The following is a 24,582-nucleotide window of genomic DNA, read 5'->3' as shown; positions in this document are numbered from 1 at the left end:
TCACTGGCAGATGACCTAAGCAGAAATCTCATGGATCCACACAAATAGAAACTGGAACCAAAAATATTCAACCTCTTGAACAAATGGGGGGCTCCGGAGATAGACCTGTTTTCCTCCCCTCAGAACTACCAATTGGACAAATTCTGCACAAGGACTTCCCACAGTCAAGCTTGGAAAGTGGATGCCCTGCCCTTTACCTGGGAAAGCCTCTTTGTTTATGCCTTTCCCCCTCTGCCTCTCCTCTCGAAGGTTCTACTAAAGATCAAACAGGACAAGCCAAGGACAATACTGATTGCACCAGACTGGCCATGCCAACACTGGTACCCCCTCTTTTGCAGTATGACACTGCTGGAACCTGCCTCAGATCCCTTCCCTGCTGTCCCAGCAGGCGGGCCAGATTCTGCACCCTCCGCTTCAAACCCTGAACCTTGCAGCCTGGCTAATTCCTTGAGCTCTCCAATAGCATCCCTCAGTAAGCAGGTGCTAGATGTCATTCTGGAGGCAAGGAGGCCTAGTACTAGAAAATTCTATGCTGAAAAGTGGAAAAGATACTGTTCCTGGAGCCAAACTCAGGGGATGGGCACAACGGTGCCTGGCTTACCTCATATACTTCAGTACTTATCAGAAATGCTTCACGAGGGCCTATCCTTCTCATCAATTAAAATTCATGCCTCTGCCATTCGGGCACATTATAATACTGAATCACCCCTCTTCTCTCACCCCCTGCTAAAGCAATTCCTCAGAGGGGCCAAAAATGTAAGACCCCCCCCAGGAGAGCCCCTACTCCAGCCTTGGGACCTTAACTTTGTATTGGAAAAGCTCACTCTCCCTCCTTTTGAGCCAGCTGCAACTGCAGAGTTGAAATTCCTTTCTTGGAAAACAGCCTTCCTTCTAGCCATCACTTCAGCAAGAAGAGTGTCTGAATTACAGGCCCTCACGGCAGTGGAGCCCTTCATTATTTTTCATGCAGACAGGGTTTCCCTCAGGATCGATCCTTTCTTTATGGCCAAGGTGGTGTCTAGTTTGGCCCTTAATCAGTCCATTCATTTGCCCACCTTTTTCCCCGAATCCACAAAACAAAAGAATGAATACTGCACTCTTTGGATGTGCACAGACAACTTAGATTGTATTTGGGCAGGACTAAGCCTTTCGGAAAATCTGAACAGCTGCTCGTTGGCTTTGCTGCTGGGACAGAGGGGAAGGCCATTTCAAAGCAAACCATTTCTAAATGGATAGCCCATTGCATTCATTTCTGCTGTAAGCCCCAATGGAAAACCTACCCCACAGGGGATAAGATCACATTCCACCAGGGCTGCATATATCTCTACAGCCTTTCTCAGAGATGTCCCTACCAGGGACATCCTAGAAGCTACCTGGAGCTCTGTACATACTTTAACCAAGCATTACCACATGCCTATTTTTTCTAAACCCAGAGCTGGTTTTGCCACTGCAGTCTTGCTGGGCTTAGTTATCCCTAATGCTCTTTAACTTCCTCCTCCCTTCTTTAGCTTTGGGAATCAACCCAAATGTGATGTCTGCAACAGTGAAACACGAACAGCATAGTACAGTTGTGTACACTTACCATAAATGTAGATGTTCGAGTGTATTCACTGTTGCAGTCCTGGTTACCCTTCCTCCAGCCCCCCCTGACTTCTCTTGGCTATACCTTTCCTTCTTTGGTGTATTTAAGCTTTCTTGTGTATTTGCTTTTTGATGGAGGGGTACCATAACATATAATTGCTTCCCATTGTGGGGGCGCCTGACATCTGGGGCAAGAAAAACTGATGTAATGGCATTGGATGCATGTTTTATACCCCTGACAACCTGACATCATGGAAGAAGAGACAGCATCTGATGCAGGAATCCAAGACTCTGGTATTCAGGCCGGCTGAGGGCTGCCTGCAGGCAGATAACCAAAATGTGATGACTGTAACAGTGAATACACTCAAACAGCTACATTTATGGTAAGTGTACACAACTGTACTTTTTCTTGAGTCTGTCCATGTAGGATATGTGTTTAAGAGCTAGGATTCTTTGTGAGGTACTTTTGTGGCCTTTCCAGCTGTTGTAGGTGTCTGGTCAGGTACATGCCAAACGGGGCATTATATTCGATTGGTCTAATGAGGGATGAGTAGAGAGGGATGATTACCTCTTTCTTCCTGGATGCGAAACCTTTGGTTATAAGATGTCACATGAAAGGCCTTTCTGACCACAGTGGCAATGTGGTGGTCGAAGGTGAGGTGGCTGTCGACCTGAGTGCCCAGATCTCTTATGGCCCCTTCAGTGTTCAATGGGTTACCATCAACGTGGTAATTCATGGGAGCTGAGTTTTTTCCAAAGGGGATGATGCATTTTTTGGCATTAAGCTTCAAGCCATGGTTCCGACACCAGTCATTGGTCTGAGGAGGCCCTTTTGTAGGATGTCTGCATGACTTGGGGAGTTGATAATGACTCCTAGCTTGCAGTCATCAGTGAACTTAGTCAGCCAGAGTCGTCCTGTGTTGGCCTGGATTTCTGAGAAGTAGTTGCCAAACAGGAAAGGGCCCCGGACGAGCCCTGTGGGACTCCACTCATGAATGATCAACAGTCTGACTTGGAATCCACAACTTTCACTCTGTGGGTCCTGTCTGTGAGCCAATTTGCAACTCACCTAGTGATGTAAGGGTTGTTGCCTAGTTTGGTGAGTTTATCGATGATACCTGAGTGGGGAATGGTATCAAAGGCCTTGGCCAGGTCGAGGTAGGCTGTATGTACTGCCTTACCTTCATCCACAGCCTTGGTGACTGCCTCGAAAAAGTCAACCAGGTTCAGCAGGCAGGATCTCCCCTTGACAAAGCCAAACTGTATGGAGTCAAGAGTTTGGAGATTGCCTATATCTTTAAGCAGGTCCATGATGATGCGCTCCATAGCTTTGCATAGCAAGCTTGTCAGGCTAATGGGGCGATAGTTCCTAGGGTCTGTAGTTGCTCCCCCTTTATGGAGTGGGATGACTGTAGCAGTGCGCCATTCGTTAGGGACATAGCCTGAGGTAAGGCTGTGATTGAGCAGAGCACACAGATGTGGTGCCAGTTCATTTTGTAGCTCATGTAGGATGTTGCCAGGGATATTATCAGGTCCCGTGAACGCTGTGTTCTTGGCTTTGGACAATGCAGCTTTACCTGTGCCACAGAAATGGTGGGTACCAGGCTTTCATCTGGTATTGTGATAGGGCGCTTGCGGGGGGGGGGGGGAGTTGGCACTGAAGCCTGTTGGCCAGTATGTTGGCTGTATCTGTTGGCTCAGTATAGGAGGTGCCATTGTGCAATAACTCCGAGCAAATCTGGGTATTGCCTTTGAGGTTTTTGATATAGCTATAGAAGGCTTTGTGGTTGTTTTGGTGTCAGCCGCAATTCTCCCTTCATAGCCGGCTTTAGAGGATTTGTTAAGGGATCTCCGCTTTTTGTTGAGACTGATAAGGGAAGTTTTCCAGTCTTGTGACTTCATTTTTTTCTGCAACAGTTTCATCCTTCTATTGTAGAGTTTATTGATGGCTGGAGACCACCAGATTGGCTTCCTTTTTTGGAGGAGAAGTTTTAGTTCTATTTGGTATGGCAAGGTCCATGCATTTGTGTACATGCTCGTACAGTGCATTGGTGTATGATTCGGCAGTCATGCAGCTATTTTCCATTGGCATGGGTGCCGAGATGTTAACCACCTCTGCTTTTAGGAGCCCAAAGTCAGCTTTAGAGAAGTTTTTCATGGTTGTCACCTTAGTGGGGGGTGTAGGTGAGATGGAGATTTCGATGGTGATCAGTTTGTGGTCAGATTTAACCAGGGTGGAACTGACTATAGGTGTGGAGCAACGGTCTCCCATGTTGGTGATAACCAGGTTGAGGATGTTGCTTCCTCTAGTCGGGGTCAGATGAGCTGGTCCAGGGCATTGGAACTGATACATTCCAGAAAGCGTTGAGCCTGTACATAGTTACTTGAATAGTTTTTCCCAGTTGATGGAAGAGTAGTTGAAGTCACCCAGTATGAGAGTATTGGGTTGGACCTTGATATATTCCAGGGTGCTTAGGAAGTTGGCGTGTGAGTCTAGGGACATGTTTGGGTGTTCTGTAGCAGGCTATGACTTGTATCGCCATCTTACCCAGTGTTGTACCTGAAGCATCTCGGATGCATTATGCTGGGCTACTTGTCTAAAGGTGCATGTATCCTTTAAGAATATGGAGACACCACCACATTTGGAACTTCCGGACACATGTAGCCTGGGAACACGGGGGTGCTTGCTGCCTCTTTAAACCAGGTCTCCATTACAGCACAGATGTCAACATTCTCCATTTTGAGGAGAGCTTCGAGTGAGTTCATCTTGAGATTTAGACTTCTAGCATTGAGCAGCATGACCCCTCAGATTGCATTTATTTGTAGCTGTTATGGTGGAATTTTGGTCCCGCGGTAGTGGTGCTGTGGTAGCGTTGTCACCTCACAGTAAGATGCTGTCCGGTTCGATTATCAGCTAGAGCGTCATCTGCGTGGAGACATGCATGAATGGGCATACCTTCGTTGAAGGTTGTGCATCAGGGCTGGTTGCATCAGGGCTGGTAACTCTGTATGTAAAAATCAACTACCAGTCATTAGCAGACCGGAGTTCCGCTGTGGCGACCCCTAACCGGGAAAAGCCGAAAGATACAACAACATCATGGTGGAATTTTGGTCTTTGGAATACTGCCTAAAAAAGGCACTATAGGGTGGCAAGAGCCTTAGCCAGTACCCAGAATCCCAGGGGTGACCGCATTGAGGTCCGTCGATTGTCGTCCCAGGCAGATATACTGGATCCCATTAGAATGACACCAAGCACTTAATCAGTTGTTGAAGTCCATCATTTTCTGCTCGTACTGTGGTATCATTCTTGGTGACTGTAGAATACTGCTCAGGGTTAGGGTCATACCTGCCTGGGCCACATAATCCGAGAGTTCCATCACATCTCTTTTCATGTAGTCCAGGGAGGTAAGTCACAGGTCATTCACACCTACATGGACAATGACTGAGTCATATTTGTACTTGTTGTGGAGTGACCTGAGTTCATGTGTTATGTGGCGGATCCTGGCACCTGATAGACAACTGACTCACCTTCTCCTTGTTCAGCCTAGTGAGTGGGAGATCAGTGTGCCTCACAATTGAGTCTCCTATGTTTAGTACATTGGGCAAAGTGTTTTGCCTTAAGGGCTTTGGTTGAGGGGCACAATGGTGGTGAGCTGTGTGTTCTGGGGTTGGTGTTGTGTTGTGGTAGAATGCGTTTCTGTCTCGGGGGGGGGGGGGGGCTCTGTTTGGGTACATTTTTATTGAGAACCCCCGCAAAGGTGAGTGGATGGTTTGTGTTTCTGTGTGTGGGTTGTGATGGTTGGTGTTTTGGAGGGCTGTGTGTTCTATGTAGTGAGTTGCAGGTGTTGACCTTGTCCTCTTGACCAGCTAGTCCGATCTTGGTTGGAGCGTGCACTGCTTCCATTTTGGTGATATAAGTGCATCTCTCACAGGTATGAGTGTTGGGAGGTAAGAGGAGAGGGTTGTCTGTGTACATTAGACAGTTGCCACACTGTCTCAGAATGCCCAAGTGCACCAGGTAAACAGGAGAAAGCACAGGAAATTGGCCTACAATCATACCGGAGGGGGTGGTCATAACTAATAACTACTAGCGCTGTTACTGCGTAGGAACAGCTAGTGCTGATAGCAACTAAGTGTGCCACAGTAAATGCTACAAAATCCTGTTAAAGTGCTAGCCAATTACGCTAATTGAAGTGCAAGAAGTTAGACAACAAGCTGGTTCTAAGGGGAAAATTGAAGAGCAAACTTTCTGGTACCAGTAATAGTTTACCTCAGTTAAGAGCTGCTCATGGTCACCAAACACGGGCTTTTAATCCAGAACGTTGAAAGGGATGGGAAAAAAAAATGCCCAAACGGCCAATAAACTACAGATGTTCGTGTTTCACTGTTGCAGTCATCACACTTGGGTTATCCTGCCAGGGGTAGCCATCAGTCTGCCCTTATACCAGAGGCTTAGTATTTCTGCGTCAGTTGCTGTCACTTCAGGACTGACGTCAGGTCATCAGGGGTATAAAAACAGGCAGCCGATGCCATTACATCAGTCTTTCTTGCCGAGGGGCCCGAAGCAGAAGCAGTCCACATGAGTGCCGGTCAGCCGCTACCTGAGTTTTCTTTTCTGAAATTGAATCATCCTGAAGTCTTCTAAAGCTAAGTAACCCCGTTGGGGATCCTTTTTTCTTTCTCTAACCGATGTCAAGAAAAGTTAACAATTGTCTCGCCTGTGAAAAGCAAATACTACACCAAGATTTCCATTCTTACTGCGTCACCTGTTTAGGCCCAGACCACGATGTACCTCGCTGTCGGTTTTGTGCTTTGTTCAATGCCCGAACTATTCATCGTCGGGCCCTTATTGTAGCTAAATACTTTCATTCTCGATCTCCATATTCCTAAATGGCTTTGGTAAGTCATCCGACTACCGATCTTCTGAAAAAACAGAAGAATAAAGACAGAGACAGACTGCACAGGTCCAAAACTGCCGCCGATGCTTCCGTTAAGCTAGTCGCCAGTTCTCCAGTACTCAGTGAGGTGCTTTCACAGCCCCTGATGCACGCTTCGATGGATTCACAGGCCACTACCGAGACCCGTTCGGAGTCCAGTATGCCGGGAGATTCTTCTTTGACTACGTAACCTGCGGATGTTTCTACTTGGATGGGTCCAGAGCCGCTGTGCAGGCACCGGCTTCTGAGGACGTTCTTCACATTACCAATATTAGACAAACCAGCAACTTCTTTGAGTCTTCAGTTCTTTCTAAAACTACTGAGTTTCTAAGGCCAAGAGTACGAGCTATGCCTAAAAAACAGACGACCCAAACTCAAACGCCTGCTTCCTTGCCACAGTCTCAGATGCTTAAAATGGCAGAAGACCTGATCATGCTGATTAGGGGAAGCCAAGCCTTCACCTGCTTAAAAGAAAGTGACTTTCCCCCAGCAGCTTTATCTGACCAGGAGTCCGACTCTGAGGTTTCTGAATATGAAGATATGCCCTTATCTGCATATGAGGATTCAGATGCAGAGGAATCCATTCCTTCTTCCTCCCCTCCAGAGGATTTTTCTTTTGGTGAAACCCTACATACTTTGAGAGAGCATTTCCACTGGGAATGCCAGGATTATACCGAGTCCAAAAAGAGACTCAGGGAATTTTTAGATTTACCACAGCACAGACCCTTAGCTAGCCCTCCTGTTCTGGATGTTGTGGATGATGTCTTTATGGAATCCAATCTAACTCCTGAAACTTTACCCCCTGCTCCAAGGAAACCTGACAGGTACTATAGAGACCCTGACTGACTCAAATTTCTCTTTGAAAATCCTACTGCTGACCTAGAGGTAATCTCCCAAGGACCTAAAGGAATAAAAGCTACTACAGCTAAGAATCCCACCCCTTCAGACAGGGATTTCCGAGCTTTAGACAGGTGAGGTAAAAAAGTATACACCTCTGCAACTCTCACCATTAGAGCATTGAATTGTCAGTTCCACATGCTGAAATAGCAGCAAATGATCTAACTTTCCTGACTGTGCAGAAAATAAAGAATTACAGGAGCTTATGCACTCTGCAAGCCAAGTCAGCAAGCATACCCTGCAGTGTGGGTTTGACGCCCTAGAAGCATCTTGCAAGGCAACAGTTACAGGTTCTGTACTTAGGAGGCATGCCTGGCTTAAGGAACAAACCTTGCCAGACTGTCAAATCAAAATTATTAGTCGCTCCTCTGAACAAGAACAATCTGTTTGGCACCAAAACAGAAGAGGTTTTAAAAAAGATGGAAGAAAAGGCTAAGTCTATGCAGACAAAGATTTTTTGCAAGTGCAGCCTCCAAGATTCAGTCGACAATGCTCCTCAAAACATTGGCCCTTTCCAGCCCCCTCAAGGCCATCTCAAACTAGACCCAGGGGAAACAGACCCCCCCCAGATTACAATCTCAGGGAATGCAGAGATCTAAGCAGTGGAGTACCTCCAATTCTAAAACAGGGAGTTCTAAGCCACCCACTTACGGAAAGAATTAACAGTGACTTCTCATTTCCATTCCTCACCTCTGCCCAATTGCTCGTGCCCCTAGGAGGAAAACTTGCTCATCATGCAAAAAACTGGTCCTCAACATAGTGTCCCAGGGTTACAAGTTTTATTTTCACACACTGCCAACCCCAAAAGGGTTTCCAGACCTTCCTCCAAACCAATGGGCAGAGGCACAAAACCAAGTTCAGTCCCTGTTCTCCGTAAGGGCAATTCAATCTGTTCTGCAGAACAGATAGACCAATGTTTTTATTCCAGACTTTTCCTAGTACCTAAAAAAGAAGGTACCTGGCACCCAATCACAGATCTATCCATTCTAAACACCTTTGTGGTGGTACCAAAATTCAAAATGCTCACCCTACAGCAGCTTCTCCCTGTGCTGTCCAAAGATGCTTGGTTAGCCACCCTAGACCTAAAGGAGGCCTATCTGCACATCCCAGTCAGGGACTCCTGCAGGAAATATCTACATTTCAGGGCAGGATCTATGCATTATCTGTTCTCTACACTTCCCTTTGGCTTATCCACTGCTCCCAGAGTTTTCACAAAATGCCTGGCTTCAGCCATAGCTCATTTCAAACAGAGAAAGATTCAAATTTACCCTTACCTGGACGATTGCCTGGTTCAGGCAGACAGAAAAAGCTGTTGCAGCACCTGACATTTGTGAGGGACCTTCTAACCTCCCTTGGGTACACTATCAATGAAAAGAAATCCAAACTAGTCCCCAGTCAAAAAATTGGTATTCCTGGGAGCATGCTTGGACACAGCATCCCAGATGGCATTCCTTACTCCAGAAAAACAAGCCTGACAGGGTACTTGGCTCAAATGGCCACCAGAACCCATCTATCCGCAAGGAAAATCCTAATCCTGCAGGCTCTAGGGTGGTTCATGGCCTCCTGCATTGTACTAATTCCATATGCCAGACTGCATATGAGGAAACTTCAGTGGTACTTAAAAAGTCTTTGGTGCCAACCTTCTCAGGACCTGGAAACTATCATAACTATAATACCTTGTCTAAGGAAAGAGTTTCTGTGGTGGGCAGCAGCATGCAACTGCAACAAGGGACTTCCCTTTACACAACCCCACACCACCCAGACCCTAACTACAGATGCATCAGACTATGCCTGGCGTGCACATTTGGACGGCAGGTGCATTCAGGGCCATTGGAGCCCAAACCAAATTCATCTGCACATCAAGCAGAAAGAGATGCTAGCTTTTCAGCATGCTCTGACAGCTTTCAGATCCCTACTCTCACCGGGGGCGTTCTAATAAAAACCGACAACACCACAGTGATGTGGTACATCAACATGCAGGGGGGGGACTCACGCTGCAGGCTAGTCATGACCCCATGGAACATGGCCTCAGCCATGCATATTCACCTGCAAGCTCAATTCCTGCCAGGCAAACAAAACTCTGACGGACAACTTAAGCAGAAATCTCCTAGACCCATACGAGTGGCATTCCAGTGGGCAAACCTCTCAATCTATGCATTTCCCCCTCTGCCTCTTCTTACCAGAGTATTACTCAAGATAAGGCAGGAAAGACCAAGGGCAATTCTGATTGCCCAACACTGGCCATGCCAACACTGGTACCCACTACTGTGCAGTCTGTCACCGGTGCCATCATGGCACCTACCCCAGATCCAAACCCTCCTGACTCAGCAGGAGGGACAGATCTTTCATCCGCAATTGCAGACCCTGAACCTTGCAGCCTGGCTTATTCCTTGAATTCTCCTCCAGTGGCCAGCCTAAGCAAGTAGGTACTGGATGTCATACGTGAAGCCAGACGACCCAGTACAAGGAAATCCTTTGCTGATAAGTGGAAAAGGTATTGATGATCTTCGTGTTTCACTGTTGCAGTCATTGCATTTGTGTTATCTGCCTGCAGGTAGCCCTCAGCCAGCCTGAATACCAGAGTCTTGAATTCCTGCGTTGGATGCTGTCCCTTCTTCCATGACGTCGGGTCGTCAGGGGTATAAAATATGCAGCCGATGCCATTGCATCAGTTTTTCTTGCCCCAGCAAATACCTGATAAAGATTTTCATTCATACTGCATTCCTTGCTTAGGCCCCAGACCACAACGTCCCTCACTGTCGATTTTGTGCCTTATTCAACCCCCAAACCTTTTGTCGTCTGTATATTTTCGCAGCAAATTATTTTGGTACTCTGTTTAACTATCCAGAAATGGCTTTGGTAAGCCATCCGACTACCGATATTCCGAAAAAATGTAAGGATAGAGACAGACCGCATATGTCCAAAACTGCCGACAACGCTTCCGTTAAGCTAGTCGCCAGTTCGCCGGTACTCGGTGAGGTGATTTTGCAGCCCCTGATACCTGCTAGTTCACATTCGCAGGCCTCTACTGAGACGTATTCGAAGTCTGGTATGCCACGAGATGCTTCTTTGACTATGGAACCTGCGGATGTCTCTACCTTGGATGGGTCCAGAACCGCTGTGCAGGCACCGGCTCCTGAGGGTGTATTCAGGCCTACAGATTTGCATTTTAAACTTACGCCATCTTCAAGGCCTAATACTCGACCCACGCCTAAAAAAACGAGGTCCAAACCGCATGGTCAGGCCCATATGCCTAAAAAACAAATCCTTAGAATGGCTGAAGACCTTATTACTTTAATTAGGGGAAGCCAACCTTCCCCCTCTAAGAGACCTAGAACTGATTTTCCTTCTGATTCTTCTGAGCAGGATTCTGAAATTTGTTTCTTCTGATTACCAGGATTTGCCCTGATCTACCTATGAGGATTGTGATGCAGAGGATTCCATTCCCTCTGCTTCCCCTCCAGAAGATTTTTCCTTTGGTGAAACCTTGCACACTCTAGGGAGCATTTCCGCTGGGAAAGCCAGGATTACTGTGACTCCAAAAAGAGGCTTAGGGAATTCTTACTCCTCCCTCAACACAGGCCTTTAGCTTTTCCTCCTGTTTTGGACATTGTAGATGATGCCTTCTTGGAATCTAGCCTGGCCTGAGACACTTTACCTCCAGCTCCCAGAAAACCTGACCGGTATGACAGAGTACCTGACACAAGTTCCTCTTAAGAATCCTGCTGCGAATCCAGAGACCATTTCCCAAGGACCAGAGGGCATTAAAGCTACTGCTGGTAAAAACCCTACCCCATCTGATAGAGATTCCAGGGCCTTGGACAGATGCGGTAAGAAGGTATACACTTCTGCTACTTTGGCCATTAGGGCCTTAAATTTCCAGTTTCATATGTTAAACTATCAGCAGCATATTATGGGACTACTTAAACAGAAAATTATGTCGATTCCTGACTCTGCTGAACATAAAGAATTACAGAATTTAGTGCATTCTGCTGAACAAGTTGGTAAACATACTTTGCAATTTGTTTTTTGACTCTCTAGAGGCATCTTGCAGGGCTGCTGTCACTGGGTCTGTACTTAGAAGGCATGCTTGGCTTAAGGAGCAAAACTCGCCAGATCATATTAAAGCTAAATTACTGGCTGCTCCCTTAAACCAAGACCGCCTTTTTGGCAACAAGGCAAAAAAGTCCTTAAAAAGATGGAGGAAAATCTATGCAAACTGTTAAAGATTTCCTGCAAGTGCAGCCTCCCAAATTTAGTAGGCATTGGCCTTCTAAGAATTGGTCCTTTCCAGTCTCTTCCAGGCCTTCTCAGTCCAAACCCAGGGACAGCAGACCACCTAGGTTACAGTCTTAGGCTGCATACAGGCCTAAGTAGTGGGGGGCTCCCACTTCCAAAGCTGGATGTAGTAAGACTCCCCCGTACGGAAAAATGTCACAATGACTTGACCTTAACCCTTCCAATCCCTGCTCAACTGCCTGCTCTCTTAGGAGGAAAAACCTGGTAACTCATTACCCTGGACAAATGGGTTTTCAATATAGTTTTCCAAGGATACAGATTCCACTTCCACACCTTACCATCCCCAAACAGTTGGCCAGACCTACCCCCAAATCAGTGGGCAGAGGCTCAACAGCAGGTTCTCTCTCTTCTAAGTATCAGGGATCTTCATCCTCTCCCAGCAGAAGAAAGGGGACAAGGTTTTTACAAAAGACTTTTCCTGGTACCCAGAAAAGACCGCTTATGGCTTCCTATCCTGGACCTCTTTATTCTAAACACCTTTTTGGTAATCTCAAAATTCAAAATGCTAACACTTCAAGAGCTGCTTCCTATGCTAGGCAAAGATGCCTGGTTGGCATCCTTAGACTTAAAGGAAGCTTACCTGCACATTCCAATAAGGGAATCTTTCAGGAAATACCTATGCTTCAGAGCAGGCTCCATGCACTATCAGTTCTCTCCACTTCCCTTTATCTTATCTACTGCGCCCAGGCTATTCACATAGTGTCTAGCTCCAGCCATTGCATTTTGCAGGCAGAGAAATATTCAGATATACTGATACCTGGACAATTGTCTAATTCATGCAGAAAGCCAGGACATGCTATTAAAACATCTGGCATTTGTAAAGAAACTTCTAACCTTGCTGGGGTACACCATAGACTAAAAGAAATCTCATCTGGTACCTTGCCAACAGATTGTATTCCTGCGAGCAAGCTTGAACACAACTTCCCAGATGGCTAACCTCACGCCAGAGAAACAAGTTTGACAGCCTACTTCAAACTACTGGCCACAAAGACCCAACTATCTGCAAGGAAACTTTTGCAAGCCCTGGGGTTCATTGCCTCATGCATTCTACTAATTCTGTATGCAAGACTGCATATGAGGAATCTACAACAGTATCTAAAAAGCCTATGGTGTCAACATTCTCAGGACCTGGAATCAATGATTCCTCTCATTCCTTGTATAAAGACAGAGTTCCTTTGGTGGGCAGAGGCCTTCCACCTCAACAAGGGGCTCCCTTTCAATCTACCCCCTGCCACCCAAACCCTGACTACAGACGCATCAGACTATGCATGGGGGGCTCACTTGGCAGGGCAGTGCGTTCAGGGCAAATGGAACCAGAGTCATATGCACCTGCTTATCAACCAAAAAGAAATGTTAGCTGTACAGAATTCCCTGACAGCCTTCAAGGACCACATCCTTCCAGTACAATTATTGCTAAAGACGGACAACACCACAGTTATGTAGTACATAAACAAGCCAGGGGGAACCCACTCGTACCCTCTCTGCAATCTAGCCATGGCTCCCAGGAACACAGCCTTGAGCTACCAAGTGCACCTACAAGCTCAGTTTCTGCCAGGCAAGCTAAATTCACTGGCAGACGACCTAAGCAGAAATCTCATGTACCCACACGAATGGAAACTGGAACCAAAATTATTCAACCTCTTGAGGAACAAATGGGGGGACTCCAGAGATGGACCTGTTTGCCTCTCCACAGAACTATCAGTTGGACAAATTCTGCACAAGGACTCCCCACAGTCAAGCTTGGAAATTGGATGCCCTGTCCTTCACCTGGAAAAGTCTCTGGTTTATGCCTTTCCCCCTCTGCCTTTCCTCTCGAAGGTTCTGCTAAAGATCAAACAGGACAAACCAAGGACAATTCTTATTGCACCAGACTCGCCTCACCAGCACTGGTACCTCCTCTTGCTCAGCATGATACTGCTGGATCCATGGCACCTACCTCAGACACCTTCCCTGCTGTCCTAGCAGTCTGGCCAGATTCTGCACCTTCAGCTTTAAACCCTGAACCTTGCAGCCTGGTTAATTCCTTGAGCTCTCCAATAGCACCCCTCAGTAAGCAGGTGCTAGAGGTCGTTCTGGAAGCAAGGAGACCTAGTATTAGAAAATCATATGCTAAAAAGTGGAAAAGATACTGTTCCTGGAGCAAGACCTAAGGTATGGGCACTACGGTGTCCATTTTACCTCATATTCTTCAGTACTTAACAGAAATGCTCCACAAGGGCCTATCTTTTTTGTCAATTAAAATTCATGCCTCTGCAATTTCAGCACATTATAATACTGAACCACCCCTCTTCTCTCACCCTGTTAAAGCAATTCCTCAGAGGGGCTAAAAATGTAAGACCCCCCCCCCCCAGGCGAGCCCCTACTGCAGCCTGGGACATTAACTTTGTATTGGAAAAGCTCACTCTCCCTCCATTTGAACCAGCTGCAACTGCAGAGTTGAAATTCCTTTCTTGGAAAATAGCCTTCCTTCTAGCCATCACTTCAGCAAGAAGAGTGTCTGAATTACAGGCCGTCATGGCAATGGAGCCCTTTATTATCTTCCATGCAGACAGGGTTCCCTCAGGACCAATCCTTCCTTTATGCCCAAGGTGATGTCTAGTGTGGCTGTAAATCAGTCCATTCATTTGCCTATCTTTTTTCCTAATCCACAAAACAAAGGAGAACGAATTCTACACACTCTGGACGTTCGCAGACAACTTAGATTTTATTTGGACAGGACTAAGCCTCTCAGAAAATCTGAACAGCTGCTAGTTGGCTTTGCTGCAGGGGCAGAGGGGAAGGCCATTTCAAAGCAAACCATTTCTGAATGGATAGCCCATTGCATTCATTTCTGCTATAAGCACCATGGAAAACCCTACCCCACAAGGGGATAAGATCACATTCCAGCTGCATCCATCTCTACAGCCTTTCTCAGAGGGGTCCCTACCAGGAACATCCTAGAAGCTGCTACCTGGAGCTCTGTTCATACCTTCGCCATGCATTACCACTTACCTATTTTTTCTAAATCCAGAGCTGGTTTTGCCACTGCAGTATTGCAGGGCTTAATAGCTGGTCCTAATGCTCTCTAACTTCCTCCTCCCTTCCTTAGCTTTGGGAATCTACCCAAATGTAATGACTGCAACAGTGAAACACAAAGAACATAGTACAGTTCTGTACACTTACCATAAATGTAGATGTTCAAGTGTATTCGCTGTTGCAGTCCTGGTTACCCTCCCTCCAGCCCCCTGACTTCTCTTGGCTCTACCTTTCCTTCTTGTTTGGTGTATTTGAGCTTTCTGGTGTATTTGCTTTTTGTTGGAGGTGTATCATAACATGTAATTGCTTCCCATTAAAAATGATGTAATGGAATCGGCTGCATGTTTTATACCCCTGACCTGACGTCATGTAAGAAAGGACAGCATCCGACACAAGAATCCAAGACTCTGGTATTCAGGCCGGCTGAGGGCTACCTGCAGGCAGATAACCCGAATGTAATGACTGCAACAGTGAGTACACTCTAACATCTACATTTATGCTATGTGTACACAACTGTACTTTCCTGGATTCATTCTAAGAGCGGATACAGCACAACCCTCCTTACCTCTTATCCTGAATTACTCCACAGAGGCTTGTCCTTCTCTTTCATTAAGATCCATGCCTCTGCCATCTCTGCTCATTACAGCACTGAGCCACCTGTCTTCTCTCACCCTCTCAACAAACAGTTCCTGAGAGGGGCTAACAACTTAAGGCCACCAAGAAGAGCCCCTACCCCTGCTTGAGACCTTAATTTTGTGTTGGAATAGCTCACACTACCTCCCTTTGAGCCTGCAGCATCAGCAGAATTAAAATTCCTCTCTTGGAAAACAGCCTTGCTTCTGGCCATCACTTCAGCTAGAAGAGTGTCTGCGCTACAAGCACTTATGGCTGTGGAACGCTTCATTATTTTCATGCTGACAGGGCCTCCCTCAGGACTAATCCTACTTTTATGCCTAAAGTGGTGTCCAGTGTGGCTTGCAACCAATCTATCCATTTGCCCACCTTTTTTCCTAATCTTCAAAATAAGGGGGAAAGGATCCTGCACTCCTTAGATGTGCACAGATAGCTCAGATTCTACCTGGATAGGACTAAGCCCTTCAGGAAATCTGACCAGTTACTAGTCAGCTTTGCACCAGGGGCAGAGGGCAAGGCCATATCAAAACAAACCATCTCCAAATGGGATAGCACACTGTATCCGTTTCTGTTACAAACACCATGGGAAACCACCCCCTCAGGGGGTCAGAACGCATTCCACTAGGGCAACTTCAACCTCTGCAGCCTTTCTCAGAGGAGTCCCTACCAGGGACATCCTGGAAGCTGCTACTTGGAGTTCTGTTTATACCTTTCCCAAGCATTACCACCTGCCTATCTTTTCGAAATCCAGGGCAGGATTTGCAACAGCAGTCCTGCAGGGCATACTAGCCAGCCCAAACTCTTCTTGACTGCCTCCACCCATTCTTCAGCTTTGGGAGTCGACCCAAGGTGATGACTGCAAAAGTGAAACACGAATAACATAGTACAGTTGTGCACACTTACCATAAACGTAGATGTTAGAGTGTATTCACTGTTGCAGTCCTGGTTTCCTACCCTCCAGACCCCTTTTCTCTCTCTCTCTCTCTCTTTTACTTGCTCCTTACAGGGCTGTTAGAATGTACTTTTTACTGGTGGTGTTTTTCCACCATAACTTAGCTCCCTATTTGGGGGCTCCTGACATTTGGGGCAAGAAAAACTGATGTAATGACGTCGGCTGCCTGTTTTTATACCCCTGACGACCTGACATCAGTCCTGAAGTGACAGCAACTGACGGAGAAATACTAAGCCTTTGGTATTCAGGCCGACTGAAGACTACCCCTTGCAGGATAACCCAAGTGTGATAACTGCAACAGTGAATACACTCGAACATCTACATTAATGTAAGTGTACACAACTGTACTTTTCTGGACCAGAAACCACTCCTCCTGTGGTAGATAGGCTAACTAGTGCTTACCACTCCCACTGATAAGCTAGAAGGCTTCCCTCCAACACAGAAATGTCTAGGGGGGGCTCAGAAACTTACAGAACAGTCCTGGATACAGCAAATCTGTATCTGGACTAGACTAGTTACAAGAAAGGTGGGAAACAAGCTTTGAACTTTTTTTTTTTTTTTTTTTTTGCAGAAAAGCAGTTAGAACAGTAGCCAAAACACCTTAAATGCAGTACAAGCTAGCACACTTGAGTGTGTAGCAATATTAAAGCAATTACAGTTTAAATAAATGCAGATTAAAAAAATGACAAAAGTGCAGAGAGCAGTAAATTATGAAAAAATCAAAATGGAGGCACTTAGAGTATCTCTCTTCTCCTCCTTGTTGCTCTTGTAGTCTGCAGGATGCCAATACAGGATCTGCAGAGCTTAAACAATTGCAAACCCACATAACACGGGCTTTTAAACCAGAAAATTGTAAGAGAAAATTATACTTCTTTAATCAATGAGCTTTAAGCAGAGATAAGAATGAAACCTTACACCTTAGGCATACAAGGCAAACACCTTAACCACTGTGCCACATGTGTTGGAGGAATCTTTTTCCTTTTGGAATCCTTGTCAAACGGCATTTTAGCAACTAACACATTTTCAGTCCACTGCAACTAAGGATTTATGTATACTTCCCTTTCATGTTCTTGTAAAGTTAGATAAAGAAATTTAGAATGTTAATGCCTTGTGAATCCATCCTTTTTTTCAGACATGCTCTTTGTCACCATAAACATTTGTCTTTGCGTATTCTCATCAGCATGGAGTACAAAAAATAGTTGTACATCCCTCTTTCTACCCTTTTGGTCACTCTGGACATGAGAATTATCATATCCCCATCAGTTTTGCTGAAAATATGAAAATAAAAGTAATTTTATCCAGGATAGAATACTTCCAGTTAATTTCCTTGCTATTTGATCTGATCAATGTTCCCAAAGTTTTCACGAAATGGTTAGCTCAGCTTTTTTGTCCAACTCATTCTTGAGGGCACTTGTATCTGGATGACTGCCTGATCCAGAGGTGTCCTGAGAAATTGGTCAGGGGTGCAGCATTCACCATCTCGCTGACCTAGGGATAGCCTTAAACTGTCAGAAGTAAAGACCCACACCATCCTGTCTTAAACTGCTAGAAGTAAAGACCCACACCGCCCTGTCTTAAGACACAGAGAAATGAAGGCTGTTTTCCCTTGGAGAAGATTGTAGTCTTAAGTTGCTTTTTCACATGAGCATCTAAGAAGGCATCCATGACTGCAAGGACTATCTTAAAGGCTCTGTGTTACATGTCCGCCTCCATCCTTATGATCCTGTTAGCCAGGCAAAACACGAGAAAAGATAATAATTCCTGAGTAGTTTCTGATGTCAACAACCCCATTCTTTTTAATTCAGATGGACAGCTTATTTGATAACCATACCATTTGTATAACTAGACACTGACTTTGGACACCACTGACTTAGTCTGAGGAAGCACACACAGAGACTCCATGAGAATCAGAGATGGTCAGTCTCTTAGTATTTGGCCATATAGTGTGCTTGCCTGATCTTCAGACTGTCCTGAAGTCATGAGGGTAGTCATGAACACCACCACAGTTATGGGGTATCTCAGCAATCAGAGGCAGTGCTGAACACAGCAGTCTTTATTCTTCTGGCATCCCTTTGTACAAAATAGGATTGGTTTTCCATTTTAAGATGTTTGAGTAGAGAGAGAGCCTGCTCTTTCCAACACACACATATTAGTTTCCCAAAAGTTAGATTTGTCCAGTTCATTAGCAGCCAATTCATTGAAAGAATGTTTCATGGTAGCTCCCCTTGTCTGAAGGTCTGAGCCCTGGAACTGATGTATTTGAGTAAGGAGGATTGGGGGGGGGGTGAGTCACTGTGGTGTAGTCCACCCTTTACAAAACTCCAGGATATGCAATTTTGTGGGAACCTAACATAATAAAATTATGGTTTGTCTGCTTTTTACAAAGAGGACCAAACCCACAGCTAGGAGCCCTGACACCCAGACGTAAAGCAGCTTGGAAGCTAGAGCTGTAATCCCAGAAGCATAGGACGTTACTTGGCTAACTGCTCTAGTGCCTTTTTAAACCTACCCATTCATGCCCCAATTTTCCTGCCCCGATTTTCCCAGTCAATAGTGCTCATGAGCAAGAACAGCTTTAGTATATGCCTGTGCCTTAAGGTATCTACAAACTGCCCCAGTCCACAACAGCTACAGGTGACAAGCCAGGGCTGAATTTGTGATTTCTCATCCATTGATCCAAACTGAGTTTAAATAGCCTTAGGGAAGAGCTCTATTTCACATGAATGAGGAGTGTTTTCCTTAGAAGGGATAATCTCTGAAGTACATACCTGTCCTTCCAACAAGTTTTGCTTATGTTAGACCAGCTTTAGATCCTTAGATCAGGTGATTCTAGTGATTTGATGGTAATTTTCATTTTGCCCTCAACTGATGAGTTCGGATCCAAACCATCAGATCCGACTTGGCCTTTGCAAAAGCTCACGGCAACCTAGAACTCTTGAGCTTCTCCCTTACCCAGAAAGCACCAACCCCATTTGCCCCAGATCTCGTTTGCCACCTCACAACGAAATACATGGTTGTTAGGCTCTTGAGCTTAAAGTTTAGATAAGTTTTTTTATTATTATTATTATTATTATTAATCTCTTGTTTTCTTATTTTTCCTGATTGTCTTTCTTCTGTCTTGTACTAGTATACTTTGTAAATTACTATTGTTAGTAATTTTTCTTTCTTTTACCCTTTGTTCCCGTCTCCTACGCTCATCATAGCTTTTAGTTACCTTTGTAGGTAGCTTTTCCACTTTCTTCCCCTTTTTTCACCTTAAAAAAATCTTTATAGTCTTTTCTGAATAGTTTGTTGTTAATTGCACCTTAACAAGTTAATCTTATAGTTATGTTTTTTTGCAGTGTGTTTATTTTCCAAGCATCTGTTGTTTTAAGATGTCTGAAAATGAGAAAATCCTGGCAGGCTTTAAAAATGCGGCAAATGCAGTCAGAAAATTCTTCTTTCTGATGCATATACACTCTACATATACTGTCTTGGACCCCTTCATCTTGAAAAAAGCTGTTACATTGTCATTCATTCAACCCAAAGGCCCTGGTTTAAATGCAAGAACAAATTAATATTGAAGGGATTATTTCCATCCTCCTTGAGCAAGGCATTATCTGGAGTTTCCTCACAAAAATCTAGGAAAATGTCTCCCATTTCTCCAAGCACTTCAACTGCATCTTCTAAGACTTTGAAGAAGTCCTAAAAAAGAGCTTTTTCAGATCCATCAGTTACCTCAGATCCGAAAAAGAAAAGACCTACATTTTCATATCTGACTTCTTCGAGTCAGAATCGTATCAAGAAACAGTCCTCTGATCCTGTTGCCTGTTTGGATCCAAAAACTTTGAAGTATAAAGACTTATCAGATCAGAACCCCACAGGTCTGACACACAGAACTGCAGATGTGGTAATTTTACCCAGAACTAGATGCTCCTCAGTATGCCCAATTCCCTCCAGGGTACCTTCCCCCTTTAAGAGACCAAAATGTCCTTCTGGGATGTCCAGTCGCTCATCCAGAAGCATTGCTAAAGAGAATGTGGAGAGGTTAGTGAGAAAAATTCTCTTGATGCAGAACAAGCCTGTTAACCTCTCAGCTCCTAGCCCACTGGATCACTTTGTCAGTTCCTTCTCTGACTCCTTTCAAGGTCTCGAAGTCCTTTGATTTGAGTCACCCTGGCCCATTGGCTTCAGATCCAAGATTACATTTATCCTCTGATCCAAGGCTTGCTCTAAGCTCCTTGTTGCAGTTGGATCCGGAGAGCTGTCGGAGCCATCTCTACACCTGGGAGAGTCTGCAATGGTCAGTTCAGCTCAGACTTCATCTCAGGTCAACTGTCCTTGGGGGCAGGGTGGAATCCATGGATCAGAGACTTGCTGTATTGGATCCAGGGATCCTATTCTTCGCCAGGGCGGTCTGCCTTTGCAGCCATGGAGTAAGCCCTGTTTGCACCCTTGACTCAGACTGTGCCTGTCCCCTCAGATCCTGTCTACATCTGTGTTGTCTCTGCATCTTTGGAGTCTCAGCTGTCCTCTCCACAGGGACAACCAGTACTGAAACCCCAGGCTTCCCATCAGGGTATCTCCGCTTCTTTTGACAAATCCCCAGAGTACCCCACTGAGGAGATCCCTAGGAAGAAAACATGCAAGAGGAAGCATTTAGATTCCCCTGAATATGTCACTGAGGATACAAATTTTGATGAGGGCGAAGGGTCCCTCTGGTCACCTCCTGATGATGTCTCATTCAGAAACGTCCTAGAGATCCTGAAATAGAGAGATCCTGAAACAGAGAGATGGCCGGAAGCACAGCAACACTTACAGGAATCTGTACTCAAGATGTTCGATACCGACCCATCTACTCCTGGGTGACCCCACCCACTGACGAGCGCATTAACTTGATCTCGCAGTGGGCATGGAAGGATCCAGACACAATTGAGTCAATTCCCAAGAAGCCTGTTAAATTTGTGACAGCTCCAGAAGATGAACAGTTTTAGTCCAAGGCAGTCTAACTAATGCATCCTTTTTGCCCAAAATAGTATCAAATTCCCATATTAACCAGTCCATCAATTTACCAGTTTTCTTTCCAAATTATTCAAAGAAAGATGACTATTACATTTATTGGATGTTCGTAGGCAACAGTGCTTCTATTTACATAGAACAGAGGACATCAAGAACTACAGATCAGTTATTTGTTTCATTTGTAGATGTGAAACTGGGTAAATCAGTGACCAAAATCACTCTAGCCAGATGGCTTACTGGCTGCATCTTCTTTATTTATAACAAATTGGATGTTCCTTTATCAAAGCAGATACATGCTCATTAGCTTCCACTGATTAAATATGTACAGTAGCAACAACTTGGGCTTTCCCCCATGCTTTTAGCACTCATTACAAATTGGATTTGATATCCAGAGCTAGAGCATCATTTGACTCAAAGTTGCTTAGGAGTATCCTTCCTTCAGTCCACCCTGGGATTTAGGTAGATGGAGACTATGTCCCATAAGTTGAGGACAGAATGAAAATTGACAAAATTAGATAAAGATGATGTCCTCCTATTCCAGTGTTGTAGTATTCATAACATGAGGGATTCCCTGCGTAGGCAACCTGAACATCCGACCAGTATACCAAAGACTTAAACTACTGCAAGGTACCTGCAACGTTGAGCATAGGATAGCAGTTGACATAGACTACAGAAATGACGTCTGCAAGTACCATCCTCAGAACTTCTCTGCCGCTTGTCCAAATGCCATCTTCTACAGTTTGTCTGATCGCTGAGTGGTTGCTCTTTCAGATAATTGCCCCGTTGAAGAATTTAATTGTTTTTCTTGCTACTGCATGTTTTTTGTAGTTAATGTCATCCAAGAAAGGCAAATACCAGTCTGGAAGACAAATTACACACAAAGATAACCACGATCATTGTCTTTTCTGTCTGGGGTCTGCTCACGACTATAAGGCTTGCGCGGTTTGTCAGATGTTTGTTTTCAAGATGCTCTGCCATTATCCTTCTGCCCTGAACAGCTACCTCAAGAGTCAAGAGACTCAAGTGACCAGTGCTTGCAATGGGGAGGGTACATTGGGTATGTTCGTTGAGCCTCCGAAGAAGGTAAAAAAAAGGTTAGGCCTGAATCTTCGGCTGTGCCTCTGAACTCTGGCATCCTTCAAGGCCAGTGAAGACCCTGAGGTCCGTGCGGTGCCTGATTATCTTCCTGCAGATAGTACTGGTTTGGAAGCAGTTAAGGAGAGTTCCATTAGCACATCCGATGAGGCTTTGCAGATGTCTGTTCAGGACGGTAAGGGGGAAACCCGCAGCTCACTTCTTTGGATGTCCCACGTAGTAGTTCTCCTGGCTTAGTTGTTGAAGACAAGTCCATTTGTGTCAGAACCTAGACCTACGTCAGCCCATCATCCCAGCTTAGCATTAATCCTCCCTTTAAAAAGAAACAAAAACATGTTTCCACCTCTCAGGATTCTTCCCCAGACTGGCAAGCCTTTTCTCAGGGAATGCTGTATGCTTTTCTAGCAGTAAGACTTTCCTCTTTTTAAACTCCTCCTTTGCCTAGGAACTCTGCTGTAGAACAGGAGGCCTCCGAGGAAGAGGTTTCATTCTCAGATGGGTCTGTGGCTTACTCAGCACAAATTGACCCCCCTTGGGTTATGCTTCCCCTGAAGTTGATTCCAGCATTGGTGACTCCCCTGAGGAAGATGTATCCTTTGGAGAATCAGTCTCGAGGATTAGACCCTTTTTCAAGTGGGAAAGCTCACAAGTTTCAGAAGTGCAGAAGAGGTACTATGACCTCTTACAGATGGACTCCTCTTCTCCTTCAGCTGTTCCACCTGTGACAGATACCCACTTTTCAAGATGCTTTCATTTCTGCACCCAAAAACCCAGATTCTCAACCTCCAGCCTCAAAGGCCAGATAGGTTTTACAAAGTCCCTGATAATGGCAAATTTTCTTTTCAAATGTCCCCTGCAGATCCTGCTGCGATTTCAGTGTCTGCAGATGCACCTTCCAGATTTTTGCCCTGCAGCGGACCCTTCTTCCCTCAGATAAAGACAGCAAGATAATGGAGAAGATAGGTATAATAGTCTACACATCCTCTACTTTGGACTTCAGGGCCACTAACTGTCAGACTCCTGTCTAAGTATGTTCTGACCCTGCTTTGTCAGGCTTCACAGCTGTTGACGGATCTTCCAGATTCTGCAGCCAAGACACAGCTTTCCTTTCTAACAGCCTCCTCCCAGGTAACTAGGCACTCCATAAAGTGCAGTTATGATGCAGCTAAGCTCTCTGCTAAATCAGCTGCATCTGGATCTGTCCTTATGAGATATTCTTGGCTAAGACTGCAACCTTTGCCTGATGATATCAGGGGAAAAAACCTATGGATTTACCTCTTGACAATTCTGCTCTTTTTGGTGCTAATGCTGCTGCCCTTTTTAAATCCATTTGAGAAAAAGTGAGAGAGTTACAGAAACTGAAGTATATTTGTGTGTCCCCACTTCCAAAGTGTCATAGGAATTATCTGTCCAAATCAGGTTTTGTGAGAAAGAAAACCCTTACCCCTTCTCTCCTTCACAAGAAATGGACATGCAGGTAGAGCTCTTCCAGATCTCAACTACTCTATGCTCAAAAGCCTTCCTTTCCTGACAAGCCAGGTAGTCTGACTACCTACCCAGTTTCTCCACCATTCTTATTTCCCAGTGCATTTTGTTTATGGACATACGTTGCCACAGACAAATGGGTCTTTTCTGTTGTCCAAAGTGGCTACTACATGGTTTGGAAATCCATCCCTCCTTTCATGGGCATCCCTCAACCCCTTCGAGACCAACTCCTCCTTTTTCCTCAGGTGCTTCAAGACTTGATCTCACAGGGGACCATTCAGGAAGTTTCCCCTCTGCAGAGAGAAGGGTTCTATTCCAGGATGTTTCTAGTCCCCAGGAAAGATGGTCCATGGAGACAATTTCTAAATCTGTCCCAACTCCATCTTTCTTCAGGTTCTCGCCTTCTGCATGCTCACTGTCCAGACTATGTTGCCTCTTTTGGTTCTTCAGGCCCTTATAGTCTCTCTGAACATCAAGGATGTATATCTTCATATCCCCATTCACCCTCTGTTCAGGAAATTCTTGCGTCTTTCTTGTTTCTTCCTCTCATTTTTAGTTTTGTACTTTGCCCTTTGGACTATCTACAGCTCCAAGGGTATTCACAAAATGCTTGGCTCCTGTCATTGCCTTTTGCAGACTTCATGTAAGTATCATTTACCCTTACCTGGATGACTTGCTTATTCAGTCAGG

Source organism: Protopterus annectens, chromosome 1.part2 (genome assembly GCF_019279795.1).
Source record: "Protopterus annectens isolate FY-2018-M chromosome 1.part2, PAN1.0, whole genome shotgun sequence".
In the NCBI taxonomy this organism is placed as follows: Eukaryota; Metazoa; Chordata; order Ceratodontiformes; family Protopteridae; genus Protopterus; species Protopterus annectens.
This window is presented reverse-complemented; position numbering follows the sequence as displayed.